Raw genomic sequence first — 20,786 nt, 5'->3', positions numbered from 1 at the left:
AGAATTTCTACATATTCTTTATCAAAATATGCATTGTTTGCTTTTTGAAACATTAAAATCCTTCAATCCGTTCAAAAGTTATGATGCTTTAAAAATTTGCATGAAATTTCAGGGAAAAACGTCATGTATGGTCAGACATAACATTTTCGGTAATGAATTTTTTCCTCGAAAGTGCGTAGGATTTCGGGGGTATGTCTATTCACCAAAAATGATTGTAAATGACCCTCACAGCCAAAAATATTTTTTCCAGAACGATTTAAAATTTTTTTTTGGTCGAAAAATTTTCCGGTTTGTATGGAACTTTTAAACGTTAATATCTTTTTAACGAAGTCTCAATTAACAAATTGGTGTTCTTGATATTCGTCTTGTTTTGACCTCTTAAATCTCCCATTCAAATTTTTCCCAGAGGTGGCCGAACACTCTGTATAATGGAATTTTAAGAAAAATAGTACAGTAGTAGTAGTTGTCATAGGAAACCGTTCGTATTATATTGCGAGACGGAATCCGTTGACGGTTCGGCTTTACACACGGCGTGGTTTGCACACGGCGTGCAATCGCCCTTTTCTGTTTCGGCGATCGCCGATTGTTACTCGAACCGTTCTTTAGACGAGCACCGTGCCGTGCGTTCGTCAGATCGCTGTGAGTTTTCGTGCAGACGCGACTGCCGCAGAACGAAATCTATTTCGCCTTTTTATAATAAAGTTTTATTCTTTTTGTTATCTATGGCTATACGTTCGACCACTGTGCATCTCCTATTCCTATCCTATTAACAATAGTAGTTCTAGTATAGTAGTGATGATAGTAATAATAGTAATAATAGTAATGATAGTAATAATAGTAGTAATAGTATAGTAGTAATAGTACAGTAGTAGTAATAAATCTCTTCTCATTAAACAACTCTCTCCGCCTCCTTTGGCAAAGCCATTGTATCGTCGCCAAAAAACTTCTTTGACGTTTTATTAAAATGTAGTTCAACGCTTTTCATTAAAACGTTGATAGTTTCAAATTGTTTATCCACAAATAAGTCTAGAGATTGTTTTATTTTGTTTCTTATAAGATTTGTGTTTTATTATATTTTAACAAAAATATTCATACAATTAGGCTCAAGCACAATCAAGAAAATTTTGTTCCATGAGCCAGCGTGGATTCCATACGTCGACCTTTGACACAATATCTATTTGTTTCAAATTTCTATGAATTGTTGGTATTAGTATGTTTAAAATTTCAAAAATCCATCTGGACTTGCAAATTTTGTTTGTTTTTCATTAAATTACAAATCTTATCCTTGTCAATTTCAGAATATCGAACGGTACGAACTTATGGGACGACCTAATACAATGAAAAGACCAAATAGATATATCTACGTGGCTTAGAATATAATTAAAAATTATTGACTCGTATCAAAAAAATTAGAAGTCTAAGTTAATGGAATAAGAATTAAATCTGTGCTGTATAGGTCAGAAAAAATTGAAAATAAAAATGAAACTGCTTATTAAAGGCTTTGCTCGTGGTCGCGTCTGTAAGGTCACTGTCGCAGATTGGCGAGTGCCTCGACAAATCGGTTTTACGGAAAAAACTGTCGCCACTAACCGTCCACTGCGTCGGCTACATGAAAGAAGCGTTTTTTTGCGTAACACAGATTATAACTACATGTATTTAATAACTGAACGCTTTCGTGAGAGGCGCAAAAAACCGGTTATAACGAAAAAGCGTTAAACGAGGTTGCGTTAAGCGGGGCTTGGTCTACTTACTTTTCTGACGTTTATGATTTTACATTTCAGACGAAAACAACAAAAATAACAGAAACAGAAATGTCAAAGGAAACTTACATCGATTACATTTTATCTCTTTAAAAAATCTCTTCGCGTGTACCACCTGTTACAGAACATACTGCATAATCCGTTAAAAGCTTCGACATCGGACGATGTACTAATTAGGAATTACGCTCCGCGATTATTAATAGTTCGAAATTATGCTTGAGGTACGTCTGGTCGAACCGAGTTTCAGGAGCAATTGAAATACGTACTCAGACAGGTGGAATTTTTACCTAACGTGTAGCGCAAAAGTTCTTCCATCAAGGAAGTAACGAAGTTGAAGTGAAACTGAAAATTCAGTAATACTGTCGCAACGGTTCGAGGTAGCTCGAGATATGAATATGACTTGCTTAATGAGTTAATGGTAATGAGCACCATGAAATTGATAAATGTAATTGTAGTACAGGATGCTTTGAGAGTCCCTCCACACTTCAATAAAATACAATGACTTTCAAATAAATTTCTTACTGACACTCTTCTGTCTATATTTTCATAGGAAACGAACAAACTTTGTTCAAACACAATGAGCCAAAGAAATAACAAAAATTAAATTTTGTTCTTTTTTATGTGTTATTAGAGCTAGAATCTGTTGAGAGTAAGCATTGCATGCATGTATTTTTAATGAAAATTTGTATCCATTAGTGCAGTCCCCTCCCTTGTAACGATCAGTACTACCTGAGGAGAACACTTGTTTATTTCACCCTCTGAGCGTCTTGTCTTTTTTTCCCGAGCCTCAAGCTCCGTTAACAAAAAATATTTCGTTTCGTAAAACTACATTAATTAAGTACGTACATAAGTCGAATCTCTGTCGTATTTATTTAGCAAGTAAATATTCAACAGAATCAAATCAAAGATGTTTCACTTGAAACTACGTTTTCCAAAATGACTGCCATATTTTGGCGGCCAATCGACTCAAAAATTCAAGATGGCTGACATTTCTTGGAGATCAATCGACTTAAAAGTTCACACCAGCGTAGAACACCTCGTTAACGAGTCTCGTCTGATCGATCCTGTCATTATCGACGGTAATGCGGTTACCGGGCGAGGGGAAAAAAAACCTATTTACAATTGGAGTTGCTTTCGGGCGCGTCCTCGTCGATCCTGTCGCTCGTTCCCATCCATTTTCCTCGGCAGAACAAAAACCGTGCAACTGGCGCGCTACTCCGCGAATCGTTCGGTGCGACAAGAAGCGAAACGTTTTTGAGACTCTGGCAGCGCGTCGCGCGGAGGAATACCAGTTTCTGTGTCCTCGTTAATAATCGATGCGAAACGGAACGTTTTTATTGGATCGGATGCTGCGAGCGGACGACGAGTAATCGGCTCGATCGTGTCGTCATTTAAAAACGTGATGTACACGGATCGGTCTCTCGGGCGGAACGGATTGCGGCTGGCGGTGACGGTGGCGGCGGTGAACTCGGTGGACGTTTTTGGCGCCGGTGGTCGACAAAACTGTCGTGTCGCGGCCAGCGTGCCCTCTCCTCCGCCCTGGCACGTACAGTTGATAGGCTTGACTTTTTAAAACACACCGCCGGATCAAATCCTCCCTCCTCGTTGAAGAGCTCGCGATACCTTGACGACAACAAAACAGAAACTGAATTTTTCACTATTCCATGTTTCCCCCGTGCACGCATCTATTTTATATATTTTTTTTTTTAATCCATATTTACTGTTTCCAAACGTTCCCGCTATTAAGAATAACTGAAAATCGATAAGACAGTACGCGATCTACGTTAATATGTACGTAGATAAACAGACGCGTGACATCTACTGTGAAATGTACCTACTGTGTATATAAATATGGACCGCGCTGTGAGGGATGTTCCAGAAGGAAAGTGTGAGCCGTTGTCGAAGTGATAAAGTAATTTGTAATAATCTGTTAGTCATCTAAAATAAAACCATAATATAAAAATTAACACTTACGTTCCATACATTTGCTCACATAGTGAGTGGTATTTCTCTTTTGTATTTAGCATTTGAAACCATACGTACAGGTTTACGTGTAATTTACATTGAGGAAGGGGAAAATAATTTTGCAAGCCTTCGTGTTGGATTTGCAAATAAACAACTCGTAGGCAATTGGAAACCTAAAGCTATCAGAGATACGCAAATGACCCTTCGCAGTTGCTTCCAAACAGTCGATCGAATCAGACGTGTCTAGTGTCGCTCGCGAGTGCCAATAAGTTTACAAATAACTGTTATTGTGTTGTGTACGTGACACTACGCCGAGTCCTTCCACCATAGCAACAGAACGATACACAGTTTCTCGCTTACAGATGTTGGTGCTAATAGTATACATATAGGTGTGTGGTGTGAGAACTTAACAGCGGACGCTGGTCGTTGTCATTTGAAAAATGAAGATAGAAAACAGCAAACCAGGAGGGTCTTCTGAGTACAGAAACACCCTCGTCAACACTACAAATGAGAATCCTATTAAAAATGGTAACAAATCCTACGCAAATGTTATTAAACACGAATACATCCCCACTAAAGATCAAGCATATGTCTATGAAATCGAAAACCTAATCGGCTCTAAAGCAATAATATTCATTTCGCGAATATCAAACGGTAGGAATATCAAAATAAGGACACAATGGAAATCGAACCAGCAAACTTACCAGCAGAGACATCAATACTAACTGAATTATCATCAAAACTGGTATGAAAAGTAACTATCGCAAGTATCGCTGGAAAACCCACCAAAATATGTCAACTTCAACGATATGGAATTCAAACCACCATTGTCCAATATAAACAAAAAAAAAGTATCACCACTAAAAAAAGGACAAGGCCCATATTCCGATTTATAGCCATGAAGAAATAAAGGAAACGTTAAATCCAGCCAAACAAGAGATTGAACACCCAGAAACTTAATAGGACCAACTGACCCAATTAAAACAGTTAAAGAATTTACAGAGGGCACACCAGGTCTAATAAAAATGCTGTCAAAAATTTATCCTTTTCTAAGAGAAAGTAGTATTCAAAATAGAATCCATAGATTATAGAAAAAACTAACTCCCAATCCACCATACGACTTTACAGATACTACAGATTTATCATCAAACTCCGGTATTATGTAAAAAAACGAAAGAAAAATAGAGACTACAATTATACAATAATGGAAAAAATAATACAATGGAATATGAATGGTTTCTATAAACGCTATAAACAATTACAAGTTATCCTTAAACAATACCTACCAGACACAATATGCCTACAGAAAGCAAACTTTAGAAAACAACAAGGACCATATAAGGGATACCTTGAAATTCGTGAGCGACTCAAATCTATGGCAAAAAATTTAACGATACGAATGTGAAAAGTAGCACCGTTAATCGTCTCTAATGACCCAGATGTCGATGCAACATAAAAGAAAACCAGAAGTAATTAGAAAATGACCCTTAATTTAAAAAATTAAGGTACCCGATATTTCCTGTTGAATTGTGACAAAGCACCGAACGGTCGGAATTTCTTTCGGGGGATGTATCGACGCTGTGTTCTTGTGTGACAGACTGTTCTGTCTCGTAACAGACACACATACACAGAGCCGGGTCACGCACTACGCAAGGAGCATTCGTTCGATCCGGGTTGAACGATTTAAATCAAGTTGATTTAAGCTTTCCCTCGACCGCGCGTATCCGGTTGACCAGGCTTCCACTTTCGCGAATCCCGAACCCCTTTCGCCATTTCTCTAATTCTACCAGTCACACTCGCAACCCCCGTCCCTCTTCCTCTTCTTCAGCGCTCATTCGTTCGCCTCTACCCTAACAGCCTTTGCTTCCGTTCCTGTTGCCCCGGCTCTTTCGCGCTTCTTTTTTCACCTTCCATTGTTTCCATTCACCCCAGGCTCCTCGATTCGGGCCAATCGACGCACGTCGAAATCGATTTACGAGAGATACGAGCACCGGCGACCCGGTACTTATTGTTAGTGATGGGACCGGCGATGGGACTGACAATAGAACACGGCGAACTGTCAGACGTCGATTTCGATGAAACTTTCCAGAATTCTTCGTTGGTCAAACGCAAGAACCTTGTTTCTTTGCGTCAATTTTTCAGCCTTGAGGAACAATTCTTTGTATCAGAGTCATCTGTTTTATTTGTGCCCGAATATGCTAATATATGGCGACCAATGCGAGTGCGTTTCTTCTTCAAATAATCATAGAAACAGTATTTTTGATGGAGAATTTAGTTACTAACAAGTTTATTAAGTAGATGATTTTTAATCGAATATAATCGAATTGTTTGAGTAATACTTATGATCACTTGTTACGATACTTGATTGATGCCTCAATTTGATACGTATCAGTATTAATGAGCATAGTATTGGATTAGCCCAATCACTGGGCAGGTTTAATGCCGCGTCGATGCTATTGATACCCATTGGGGATGAAACACGGACGAGGAGTTTAGTTGTGATGTTCCGTTGCGCTTAGGGTAACTCAACGTCGATAGGGCTATTCTGCGAGTTAATGACAAAATTTTAAACCTTATTGTTTTACGAGGGTGGATTGAAAAGTTTCCGGAATAGTCATCAGAAGTTTCTTTATTTGTAGCTGATTTCATGTTGTTATGCTGATACATCTTTAATGAGCATTCACTCTAAATATTAAAACAATCCATCAAATAGTCTAGTTTTTACAAGTATTATATCAGACGAATGAGGAGGCAATTGAGACTATAAACGAATATTTCGGTGACTTTGAAGAAAGTCACTTCAGGGTGGGAAGAAAAATAAAGTATAATTTAGAACAGATTTATTTCGTTTTCATTGTCATTCCGGAAACTTTTCAATCCGCCCTCGTACGTTTTCGTAGCGTTCGTGACAGTTCCGTTGATCTATTGTTCGCCATACGAGGAGTCTAAAAGTTTCATCGATACCTAATTAAACATCGTTCCATTCGCTACGGGTGTAACGAGGAACAAAAATTGCAAAGAAAAGAAGGAAGAAAATATCGCCGACAGGCACACGGAGACTATAACCGCAAAAAGACAAAGGGAAGAGGCAACGATCCGAGGCATCCTTAACCTCCGGCGAACGTGTGCCGGATGCGGGAAGACTTCCTGGTCGGCTAGTTGGTATCACCTGGTTCAACGTCTTGAACCACAATATAGCGGTAATTCAACTTTGTACCTGACTCACGTGCGTGGCGCATACTAATGGCGTCGAGGAAATGCATCAGGCAAAGCAGTCGCGAGGCAATGGACGGAGTTGCTTCGAAAAGGGCGCGCGACCTTAAATTGTTCGCGGAACAACGTTAAAGCGCGTCAATCAGTAGAGGTAGCCGTAGAACCGACGAAGTATTATATTTAGACGGTTTCGTACTTCCCCCCTCCTCTGTTCGCCGATACATTCGTGTCATCCTATGCTTTCGTTTCATTCGCCAACTAGTTCTCTTCCTCTTCCCTCTCTTTCTCCCTCGCTCTTGCGCTATGCAATTTCAAATTAATTATGCATCGAACCTACGCCGGTTGTAGGCAGGCGTCGAGTAATATTCCGGCAGTTCACGCCTTCGTGGCCGAAAGAGGCAGCTAATAAACCGGCATCAATTAGCCGACACGCTATACCTCGGCCCAGGTACACGATATCTGCGGTATTCTGAATTAGGCCTGCCCTTGCGAACAGAGCGTGCCTCTGTGCTCGCAGTAATTGCTCCCGGCCGGACCTTAATTTTGACGCGTTTTGGCGAATCAATGTCGATAGAATGATAGGCTGCCGGTCCGATTGCTAACACGAGATATGAACTATTTCGTGTCAAAGTAGGCAGCCATTACGTCTCTCGTTCCGTGTTTCCCGTTCGATGCGTCGATAATTAATTAATTCTATCCTGTCCTTTGTACGAATTCACGCGCGTATCGAACGGCTATCATTCGCGGATGATATTTTAAGGTCGATCGGCTGGAGGTTAATTTGATAGAAAATGGTCGCGACGATGTTCGATTGATCCTTAAAGAGTCCTTTTCAACACGTATTAATTTCATTCATTTTTGTTGCACCCTCAGAAGCTTGTTTACATTCTTCTTATGTATTAAATGCCTCTTGATAACAAGAAGAAACGTCGAATTTTTTATTTCTTAGCGTTAAATCCATTAAATAGAAAATAGATTACCACTAATTAGTTTTCCAATTTAATTGAGTCTGCAGTCTCGTAATATCGGATTTTCGAAAGAATTCTGCGCAGATTCGTTAAGTTAGATTACTAATACTGGCACAACGGGATCAATAATTCCCTACGAATTGGTTGCATCACGATTTGATTAATTTAATCCACAGTTTGAAAACTATTTTATTTCGAGAAGCACCGGAAGCTAAAGTATTCTTTAAAAAATTCAAGATTCCTCACGGCTTCATGACTCGAGTCGAATTCCGAAATTATTTTTGCAATCCCTCGCAAGCGTTGAGCGAAGAGTCCGTCCGAATAAATTTATTAATGAAATATATCGTCGTATCCGATAGTTGGTAGCACGTGTGCTACAAATTTTGACGTCTGATAACAGCAAGAGCATGTGTTTCATGAAAAGACAGGGGCACATTCTGGCAGAAAATGGTGTAACTAATGGAGAACGCTTCGCACGTGCTGTGACGGCTACAATTTATCAGAACTTGTTTGGAGTTATTTTACGAGTTAGGTGGCATGAAATGCTTCCTCCTCGAGGGTACGTAGTCACAGAATTGATCCTCCGTTATACCGCTTGATTTCGTTCTAAATGTATTTCACGCTTGACTCTTACATGTTTTACGATTATTACCCCTTTATTTCTCGTCGCTGCGCGTATCTATTTGCACATTGATTTATAGCTGGCGTTATTGCCTACTTCCACGTTCTATTAAATGACAAGTGGAACGCGTAGGCGATACCGTTTCCGCAGGGCCGTGTATAAATTCAAAAATTTTCGCGATAATAATGCCACACGGTCGCTGAGTCGATTCTACACGATGTTTTAAGGATGAAACTGTGCAATGTTTCCTATTTCACGAAAATCGTACACCATTTTTTTGCACGTTGAATATTTCTGTTTTCGTTTCCGATTTGTTCGTGCGTAAATCCACGCTTTCGTTGATTCGCGCGAGCAACATTCATTCTACTGTTCGTATAAATAATTCGTAAACGCGAGTCTCAAGTATTTATGGACGTTCGGCTCGTCGGAATTTCTACAGTTCCGAAACGACAGATACTGTATCGAAAATTATTGCGTGGATAAAACTAAAAGTTTGAAAATTAAAAATTGTAATTAGAAAAATAAGAAATGTGAGGCTAAGTATCTAAAGTGATTTTGACGGTTCTCGTCTTTTAATAATTTTGATAAAGTCGGAGTTGAAAATACCATAGCACCGACGTCTGATTTCCTATGAAGTATCTGTATAAAACTCCTAATAAAAATGCTTGTAGTATATCGGACAATTGCGTGCCGTTCTTTCACTGAAATCAAATCAACGAATGTACAAAGTAATACGTGATCCCGGAAGTATATTGCTCGCCTTTTCAGTACGGGGCCGCTTTGTTGAACTTCCGTCGATTCTTTTCGTGCCTTTTCGAGTTCTCGAGCCTTATTTCGATTTTCATTACCTTTGAGGGCGGCGCCGGAGGGAAATATATGACGCGCATCTCGCTAATCCTTCACGCGAAGTAGCGTGGAGAAGGATCGTTTATCTGAGAATGCAGCTAATCCATCGGCCGACAGAACGAAAATAAAATATGTTTCGTGAAAGCATGATGAATCTGAGAAAGTGTTTATCTCAATACATCATTCTCCAAAGTCGCCAATATCTCAAACGCCTTTACAGCGTGTGCTGACCTCTTCGGCTTCCGGTGTGCTTAGTATACGATCTTCCTCTTTTATCCTCCCCAGGGGGAAAAATTGATACGAGCAATATTTTCTCCGTAAAAAATAACATACAATCAGTTCCAATTGCGTGATATCGCTTATTTAAACAAATATTTATTAACGAGACGAACGTTAAATCGGGGCGTTTTTTTTCAAAATATGGACTTCTTTGATAGAGAGATCGAGTCCAGAGCCTATCAGGGTATCGTTTCACGATTGATTTACACGTGATCGAGCACAACACACATCAACAACGCATCGATGGACGGCGAATCCCGCATAGAAAGCATCAAATCGTCGAATGGCGGGTCATTCCACGCAGTAATTTCAGGTCGACGGCAAACTTGTTGGTTTGTTCACCCATAAACCTTCCCTCCGCCCCTCATTGTCCCGCCGATCCTAGCGGCGACGGTCACGGAGGATGATAGCAACGGCACGGGACAATGTAACCCGGGGACAATGACGCGCCTTGCGTCCTGAGGTCGCTGTTATGCGATCCTGTCGGCGCAGAGAGGGTTAACGGTCCTATCGGCCTACGCGAACGGATTTTACGCGAACGTGTGAGAACAAGGACACGCGGCGGCTTGACGCGTCGATGAAGTCGCTGTAATAGCTCGCAGGAGCGGCAGGGAACGGCAATCTTGCAAGCGCTGTCGAGAGCTTTGCTTAAAATATTTATGAAGCTCTCAGCGAACGGTATAAGCAGTTTAAAACAAAAAAAAAAGAAGGTAAACTCCTTTCGGTTGCAAAAGCGACTCAGGACGAAGATTGATTAGTCGATTTCTAGCCGGCGCTCTTCGGTAACGAATGGTGTATGTAGAAATAATTAGAGACCGTATCGGTAATTTTAATTCCTCGGGAGTGAAGTGGAAAATCTTTATGCAGTTACTAAAGGTCGAGAGAAAATAAGGAAAACGGAAGATAAATGGTAAAATTAATACGAACTTGTAGGGATTATTGGTTACGATAGAATATAGTGGAAGTATTCTTTTTCTTTTAATTTTGGTTGAGCACAATTTTCTTTTAATTTGGTTGAATATAACGTTTAGATGGTATTAAATGAGCAAAAACACAGTTGTTTTGCAGAGAAACATAATAAAACTCAAGTAAACATCAAATGCTGTTACTTCTATTCAATTTGGAGCATCCGAATGCATTTGTTTTCTTCGCGTAACAGTTAGATGTACGATTAAATCATCGTTATAATTGCATTGGCGGGGCACAAGAACAATAACACAGCCATTCCTATTCATTATTGTAGTAAATGTACGTAGAAATACGAGAATAATAACGATTAGATGCTTTTAAACAAGCAAAAATACAGCTGTTTTACATAGAAACATCATAAAACTGAGGTAAACATCAAATGTTGCCACTTCTGTTCAATTTGGAGCATCCGAATGGATTTGTTTTCTTCGCGTAACAGTTATATGTACGATTAAATCTCCGTTATAATTGTATTGGTGGCATAGAAGAGCAATAACACAGCCATTCGTATTCATTATTGTAGTAAAAGTACGCAGAAATACGACAATAATAACGTTTAGATGCTTTTAAACGAGCAAAAACACAGCTGTTTTACATAGAGACATAATAAAACTCAAGTAAACATCAAATGCTGTCACTTCTATTTGTTTGAACACAAATGATTGCATACAGCCTTAGTAAAGATTATATAGATTTGCAAACAATAGGACACTTAATTCTGCAGTCTTATGGGATGAATATGTTTTGAAACATGTTCTTAACGGTGAATGAACGTACTATGTAGGTCAAGAGCGATTTATAAGCTTTACCGACTCCCTAGCAGGTTGAATTCGATATAATGCTGATACACATATAGTTCTCCCTCTAGGTGGCTCTTCGTGCAAAAGATGATTGTACATACATAAATATAAACTTGCTTTTGTTGCGTGCTTTACGCAGAATGTTCTGAAAGATCCGAACCTTAGCCAATAACAATGAACGTGTTAAAGGAAAACTATTATCGTGGCATTAAATCAGTTTTCAAAGTGGACTCCGTGGTCTTGCGCGTGTCTCCTTTCTGTTTGAACAATCTCTATCCTGATATTTCTGTATCTCCTCTGCATCGCGTCTAGACACGTAATCCACAGGGAAACGCAAATGCTTTCTCCCAGCGCTGAAGGCTGCCTCGGCTACTCGTCTATTTGCTTTATTGATATCATTTTTTAGCAAAGAAATATTCTCAACTACGACCGTGTCGGTTTTAAAATAATAGTTTCCAAGATTAGAAATTCTTAACGAATATCTCGAAAACTACTCTAAGCTACCAATTGAACATTCCATTAAGGGGCTATTCTACCTTGTAGACAAAAAAAAAGATGTTCCCTTGTGATTTTCTTTTTTGCAGGCTATCAAAGAGCGATTAATTCCGGGTTTTATGGATATATTTATTATATATATAACTATATTCACGAATTTTTGCAATGCATAGTATCTATTGATTACATAGTTTTTGTTGATCAATGAACGGTTTTTACGAAATCCAAAAACAAAAGATATTCTCTTTACAGTTCTCTTAACTGTAATACAATAAAAACAAATGCATTCGACTGCTCGTAGTTCAATAGGAGTGACAACATTTGATGTTTAGTTGAGTCTTATTACGTTACCCTGTAAAACAGCTGTGTCTTTGCTTGTCCACAAGCATCTAAACATTATTATTGACGTATCTCTACGTACTTTTACCAAATAATGGATGTGTTATTGCACTTGTACTCCAGTAGTGCAAATTATAATGGGGATTCAATCATTCTTCTAACTGTAATGAACTGAGATCTTCTCAAAAAAACGAAAAATGGCACAATGGTAGTTATTTTACGAAAAGGTACTGAATATTTTCATATATTGGGTTGCTTTTTTGTTAATAAAAGAAAAAGTTAGTTCACGCTAAAGAGAGACCAGTTCTAAAGATACTGCATGAATTTGATGCTGATATCTTGAATATTTTTCATGTTATTGTCTACTCACTTTCGAAAAATGTAGTTTCAAGAAAACCAGCTTTAAAGTTTTACGTCCAAGTTTCAATTTAATATTTGGTAGATATATTTTCGAGGCTACATACTAAAAGAAAACGCAGAAAAAAAAATTCGATTTTTTAAACCCCACAAAGTAGAAAGGCCCCTCAAAGTTACATGTTACACATTAGTTTCTCGCCGAACCCTCCAACTTCTATTCCTCTCGTTTCTTTTTCCTGAACGAAGAATCATATCCCATTGAATTCGTACATAATTGCATCGGATGATCGCTAGGTCCGCATCGATGAACAACTTTCGACCGACCATTGTGTTGCTCCGGACGATGGAAGAAGGAGGAAGCACGCAACGGGATAGGGACGAGGCGAATTGTGTGACCAAGAGATCGAAGTACAATGAACAAACATGATTGGAAGCGCGCGGGGAATGGTGCGAAGCCGTGGGAGCAAGATCGTGGGCGAATATAAAGAGGGTGGGACGGAGATGGATATCTGGTTGTAGCAGAGAACTGAGCCGCGTGGGACAAGAGTGCTGTTCACTCTTGTCTCCGTGTCCACGCGCGTGCACAGAAACTCTGTCCATCGCAGACTCTCGCCGAAAGCCTCCCACCGTCGTGTATCCTCCCGTTGTGCCCTCTCGTTCTCACCCTTTGGTGGCGTCTCGCACCTTCGTGCCAACAGCTCTGGTCCTCGTCGTCTCTACGGTTCGCTCGCGCTCTCATCCTACGGCCCTCTCGTAGAGGCTCGTTCACCGGAGCACTTCAATTTGCATTACGTCCGACCGCGCATAGTCGAAGGATCAATTAAATTTCTATTAAGCCGAGCAGCCTTTTCCGAGCCTGCGGGGCTTACCGCGCCACTAACGCACGCGCCATTTATCGAATGAATTATTTGCTTTGTCTCGAGTGTCGCACCGGGGAATTATTTATTTTTCCCTCGGGCGCGAAATGTGAATCGCGGAGATTGTTTTCCATCGTTCGCTGGGAAATCGAGAACAGGGATCCTTCGGTGAAGAGACATCGGGATATAGGGTACGATGGAAATCGCGCCTCGATGGGACGCGAAGCGATCTTCCATGAAATATTGAGCGAGGATTTTTATGTCTCACCCTACGAAAAACGGTATCGTAATCGAGGCAAAGTTTCATAACGTTTTTAAGGATATAACGTCTGGAAACCTCTCTCACAGCTATCGAAACAAAATTTATCGTTACGTTCTTAATATTAACCCCATACAATAACGAGCCTGACTCGTCACAAGTTGTTGGCTCCCATTAAGTTCGTGAATCCGATTAGTTAGCAAATAGAAAGAAAACAACATCTATTTCCCAACACAATAATTTATTAACAATTCAAATATAAAAAAATAAAACGTGTTAACAGAAAATGTTCAGTGAGAACCATGAATCTGATCCTTTAAATCTTGCATTTTCTTGCATTTTGCTATTAAGTAATTTGGAGGGTCTTAAACCCTCGTACTATTAATATTTGAAAAATAAAAGACGTGTCCTAAGCTGTGCGACAATAAACAATCTTTGAAATTTTAAACACAAGTTCTTGATGTCAAGTTTCACAATCATAAAGCTACTCGTTCCTCATCGAGTCTTACATACTAAAGTCAACAAATTTTTACATTCACGAGATATTCGTAAAACAATTCTTTTTCATGGCTGTTCCTTCTACGAATAAATTTAAATGAAGTTAAATAATATATGTTTAAAAAATTGTTTGAAATTAAATTGTATATCAATCGTATGTCAATTGTATGTCTCGAAGCATTTTTGATGTTAGTAATTAAAACGTTTTAATATAATCGAACAAAATTTAATATTCGAATGAATTTAAACGAACCAGAGGCAATCGTACAAGAGGAAAAGTAAGAAGCTCACGATGCATAAAGCTGTTAAAACTTAAAAGTTAAATATTGCCTAGGGGAAATCCAAACGATGCACTTCTGCGACGCATTTGAATAATTATAGAGTGGAAAATGGGATGCGGTGTGGTCGGGTTACAAGATTGCAAGAGCGAGAGAATGATCATGTCGGAACTGCTGCACGGTACAATTGTGTACTGCGTGGCGGCAAATTTGAATGTAACGATGCGAACACATGATGGCAGCAACAGTTCACCGATAATCGTGAGTTGTAAAATAAAGAGCTCGAAATTATAGGCACGTCGAAGTATTATTTATGCAGATGAATTCAAATATTTTTTTGGGAATACCATTGTAATATTCCATTATTATTCTCTCGGAATTAGAGAACTTGGACTTAAACAACTACATTGTGCTTTAGCAGCGAGTTGTAATTAGTTGATAAGTAGAAACCACAAAAACAATGGTGCTTTCAGTAGTCAGTATTGATCAGTAACAATGATCTGGAGTACTAAGGCTTCTAGTTAACAATACTCAGCCAGTTCAATCAGATTTAGATGCATTCAGAGTTCAACTAGTTACGATGCAACTCGACATAACCTGTTTAAATCAAGCTAAGCGTTGCAATAAAGTGTGAATAACTATTTTATAACAGTGGAATATGTAACCATGATCTACTCAATAATTAATAAGTATCGTCTTTGTCTCATACGATGAAATTATCTATGTTACGATAAGAATAGTGCTCAGAGGCAGGATATTATTCAAGAGTCCAACAGTTTATCGTGGAACGGGAAGAAATTTTAATCCCGTTTTCGTTATATATGTATTTCGCGGACTTTTATAAAACTCGGTACACTCATCAAGTTCCCCTGAAGCTTTCCGGTTAAGCAAATTCACGTTCGCCGGAAATTATTCGGTATTAATCCCCGGGGAACTTTAGAACCGCGTAAGAAGTGCAATCAGAGCTTGCATCACAGCGTCTACAGCACTTGCTATGTCAGTCGCGGATTAAGGCTATAAATCAAAGCGTTTTTCGACTCGTAACCTTCAAGACTCTGCGCGGAACGCGGAGAATTGAAATTGAAAAAGGAATTGGAAAGATCCCCCAGTCAGCGACACTTCGAATATTGTAAACCGCGCGAACTACATTCGCAGACGTTTCTTATAAATGATTCAAGAAACGTCTACCCATCTGTCTGACAGTTTTTTCACTGCCGATTGATTTTATTATCCGGATCTCGGATGTCCGAACGACGGGATCGACTTTTTCCCCGTACGGTCGTGAAATAGCTTTTTTTCTCGAAGCCTGGCTTACTTTGGGTACACAGCTTCAACCGGGTGTCGTAAGTATATCAGTTTTTATTCGACACCACATAGTTTTCTTTCCGCTTCAGAGTTTCGTAGTCGTTTCACGAAGTGATTCTATAGATAAACAATAACAGTGGTTATTTATTTTGGGTATAAATGTAACGTGTCACTGATATATAATGTTATGTATTTTGTGTAACATATGAGCATATATAAATTTATGATGCATAATGTGTACAATATTCATCACGTTCGTTCTTCGGAATCGTGTAAGTTCTGTTTAATAATTATTTTTTATTTTCATATACAGGGTGTTCGCCCAACCTTGGGGAAAATTTTAATGGGAGATTCTAGAGGCCAAAATAGGACGAAAATCAAGAATATCAATTTGTTGATGGAGGCTTCGTTAAAAAGTTATTAACGTTTAAAGTTCCGCTCGTACTGAATTTTTTTCGCGAAAATCGCTCAGCATTTCGAGGGCATGTCTATTCACCAAAAGTGATTGTAATTGACCCCCTCAACCGAAAATAATTTTCCCAGAACGATTTGAAACTTTTCATTTTCGCCGAAAAATTTAGGCACCTACCCCCTATCGATTTTTCTTAAATATTCATTTTTCATTTTTAATAATTTTGTTTGACGCCCTACAGAAAAGTTGTCTAATACTTTTTTGTAGGTACCCATGAGCTCTACTTCAGAAAAAAGTTTCATTGAAATATATTCACTATTGTAGGAGTTATGGCTGTTTGAAAATTGGACCATTTTTATGGGGTTTCTCTCATTTTGTGGGATCAAGGACCAACTTTTCGAATATTTTTGCAATTTGTACATATTCTCCATCAAAATACGCGTCGTTTGCTTTTTTAAACATTAAAATCGTTCAATCCGTTCAGAAGTTATGACGTTTTAAAGATTTGCATGAAAATTCGGGCAAACATTTCTGGCCAAAAATGATATTTTCGGTAAGGAATTTTTTTTTTCGCAAATGGTTAGGATTTTGAGGGTATAACTATTAACGAAAAATGATTGTAATTGGCCCCTGCAATCGAAAATAATTTTTACAGAGCGATTTGAAACTTTTCAATTTTGCCGAAAAATTTGAGCGCCTACTCGAATTTTTTTCTTGAAAGTGCGTAGAATTTCAAAGGTATGTCTGTTCACCAAAAATGATTGTAATTGACTCCCGCAATCGAAAATAATTTTTCCGTGAATGATTTGAAATTTTTTAATAACTTTTTAACGAAGCCTTAATCAACAAATTAGTATCCTTGATTTTCGTCTTATCTTGGCCTCTAGAATCTCCCATTAAAATTTTTCTAGTATAAATTGGTAAGTCTGGGACAAGGGAATTCTACATTGCAAAAGAAGCCGAAAATGTAGAATAAAATTTGTTGTGCAATGCTTTGTTTTCGAGATAATTAAATTTGAACGATTCCACTGGCTCGTCTGACTATAGCTCGATGTTTCCACTTAAATGTACGTTCAAGTTATTCTCCATCGCACACGTACCCGATGAATTTTCAAAATGAATTTACTTGATAACAAAGCATCATACGAGCAATTTTGATATTACATTTTCGATTTATCTTTGCAAGTAACAATTTAAAACACAATTCAGGTTTTGCGAGAATAAATATAATACAATTTGCAAATAGGTGCGCTTTAATCAAGCCGATCGAGGGCACGTACTTTATTAAGTTAATTAAAATGTTTCTTGTAACTTGATACGAAACGAAGGATATTTATGATTTATCCTTCCTAGTTTTTTTAAATAGAACAACTTTATAAGCGGCAATTAAGCACATGTCATAGAGGATAATGGCCACTACGTCGCGCGTAGCTAACTAATTCTCATGTATATAAATATTTTACTAACTTGTTGCTCATATTTCTGTGGTTATCTGGTATCGAAAATGTGATTAGGGATACTGTAACGTACGTTGAACACGCGAGTAAAATGGTACGGTTTTGGTGCACACGTATTTTAATTAAGTGTTATTTTTATACATATTCATGTGTATATTTCCATTCGTGTCAGGGGTATTTATTATTATACCCGACATAAGTAAATTATAGAAATTTTCCAAGGATGTTTTCAGCTTTTTTTCATTTCTATCGAGGCAGAGAGGGCCAGCTGGCGACGCGCAGGACGGCGCTGTTTTAAAGACGTCGTCGTTCGTCACTAGGGAAAAGAGTTGATGGATACCGGAGCGTATATACAGGCAGAGGTATCCTTTACCAGCGTGGCCGCAATTCGATCACGATAATCAGGGATTACCTGGAAACCTGAGAGACAGGGCAGGGGTCGAGCTTATACCCATTCCCTTGAAACACGGAAACGTAAAAACCTCCGTCACCCGTCCAGCCCTATGACGGATCAGGCCGGCAAATAACCTTTTTGCGATCCCCTCCTGTCTTGGTCCCTGATCGTGCTTCCCTTCGTGAAGAGCCAGCCGGAGTCTGAGGTAACCGTATGGCGTTGCCGATAAAAACCGATATACCAGCACTGGCGGCGTAAGGATTCATACTAAGTCCCACGGAGGTTGTAAAAAAGACACTTTGCGACCGGAAAGGACACGTCGTCCAATCGAAGCTACGAGCCTCGATCGTGGTACAAATTCGTGGCGGAATTAAATGATTTATTCCGTCTCCGGTGAGCGTCTCGCTATTCCGAGGAATTATACGAAAATAATTCTGTAATGAAGACAAAGACGAAAAACCAAAGGGAGAGCATGGTTTCCAATGGAGAAAAGATAGTTGAATTTCTGGTTAATTTTTTATTTTCTTTCAGATATATATTTCAAGGAACAAGAACTGGTATAAACATTGTCAAAATGAAATTACAGCTACGTAGATTGCTTTTGGAATCGAAGACTACACCTGATATTTCTTAATAATTTACACTTCTTTATTTTCTTTTCCAACGATTGTATTTCTTCAGTTTCCAATTGAAACTTGTTACAATACTTTATTCCGTTATTTTACTTTCAAAAACGATTGAATTTGCAACGGCGTTGTAAAATCAATCAAGAGAAAACGCGCGACGCACTGACTGACACAATTAGCGCGAACTAAGCGCAAACACGGGTCGATTTATTTTTCTTCCGAAATTCCCATGCATTCTCCGCAAAGGGGGTTGTTTCTGACGCTAAACCGCGCTGGACGCAATTCGTTCGGCGCTCGTTGCAGCATATTTACAGGGCTTCTGTCTCTGATTGGCTGGCACCGGTGATTTATCGTCAGCGCGGAAAAAACCGAATATCTATCTGCAACGCCATAGTTCTGTTTTTATTCAAAAATAGCCGCGACTGGCGCAAGGAACTATGGCAATTCGCGCGCGGCCATCGTTCTTGCGCCGTTTTAGGATATTAAGTTGCAAACTTGCAGATCGTTGTTTGCACAGATGAGCATGTGAAATTGTATTAGGAGCGATGTGAAATACGATAGGAACCGTGTTCACTGTAATCGTTATCGTTCGAAATGAAGCGTACGGGGTCAGTGATTCGTCGAGTTAAAAAAAATTAGACTATCGAAAGCCTGTTAATTGGATCAATTAATTGAAGATTTGTTGTTTCATCTTGCCCATTAACGTTCGAAGCGATCGTCGGTAATTCGATGTGCAGAATTATTAAAAAATTTCTCTATTTCTTGCTGCTGTTAGATTTCGTAGTACACTCGAGAATCTTTTAAATACTTAAAAGTGAAAAAGTAATTCAATAAGCTTACTCGAGTGCCTCGCAGACTTCGTATTATTATTAATTGCTACGTAGCAGAATTTCATATTACTCGATAACGTTCCAGTAAAATTATTAACGTACATTTAATTTATATTTCTGCTGTATCGTGAAGAATTTATGCGTTGGCTCCGTTTTACAATTTACATCATTTCGTAATGACAGTTGATTTTTATTCTGCATACGTTGAAAGCCCAATGACTTATGGATGGGGCGTTCTTTTTAGCTATTGTAAATCAAGCGGTACAACAGTATTTGCATGGCCCCTTTCGCGTTTACGATGCGAAAAGACGCAATGCCGCGTTATTGATCGCAAAACCATTAATTGCCGTTTCGTCTTACCGTTTCTCTATTCTAGATGCATCGACCATCGAGAAACGACGCGATTACGATTCAAACACCTTCCCGTCTCAATCTTCGGCGTCGACGCGGTCGATAAACTGCCGTGACAAATGAAACGCGGCGAGATTACGTTCTTCCAGCGTGATCGCTGGCAATAGGATCGATCAATCGACATGCTCATTAATACTGATACGTATCAATTCTTGAGTATTGTGTCGAACTATCAAACAGGTATCGAAATCAGAGTTATACAGAATCGATTGCAATTGTAGTTGTAAAACAATTTTTGGTTACTTTGATCGATTACAGATTGCAATTTGTGATCGTTAATTGACCTTACTACGATAACGACAGCGATTGTCAAAACGTAGTCTCGACTCACCGCGATTACAATCGCATTTTTAATCATTATTGTATTATTACTTGACTGCGGATGTTTATGCAAATGCTTATGTTTGTAGGAAATAGATAGAAAAGTGAAGTTTGTTTCATCACTAGAGGTCCTAAAAATATATTTTTTATTTTGCATATTTTACATATTTTTTATAAAAACATATAACCCAGACCTAACCCAATCACTACTTGTAATGTTGAGTATTCGATAAAAAATTGTCTTTAAGCAATAAATGTCATCAACTAACTCTTGACAGTATTGAAAAAAGACTCGTAACATTGTAATTTAAATTATAATTGATTATTATTATTTTTAAGGAATACAACTATTTGAACATATTTTGAATATATTTTGCATATTCCTGTATATTTTGACATATTATTGATACATGTTTGATATACGTCACTTGCATATTTTGACATATTTTATTGACATAAACATTCGTAGTCTAATTATTACGATCGCAAAGGTAATCGAAATACACCGTAAGGTTTTCAGGTATA

This window comes from Colletes latitarsis, chromosome 5 (genome assembly GCF_051014445.1).
Source record: "Colletes latitarsis isolate SP2378_abdomen chromosome 5, iyColLati1, whole genome shotgun sequence".
NCBI lineage: Eukaryota > Metazoa > Arthropoda > Insecta > Hymenoptera > Colletidae > Colletes > Colletes latitarsis.
The sequence above is the reverse complement of the archived record's forward strand: the minus strand, read 5'-3'. Positions refer to the sequence as shown.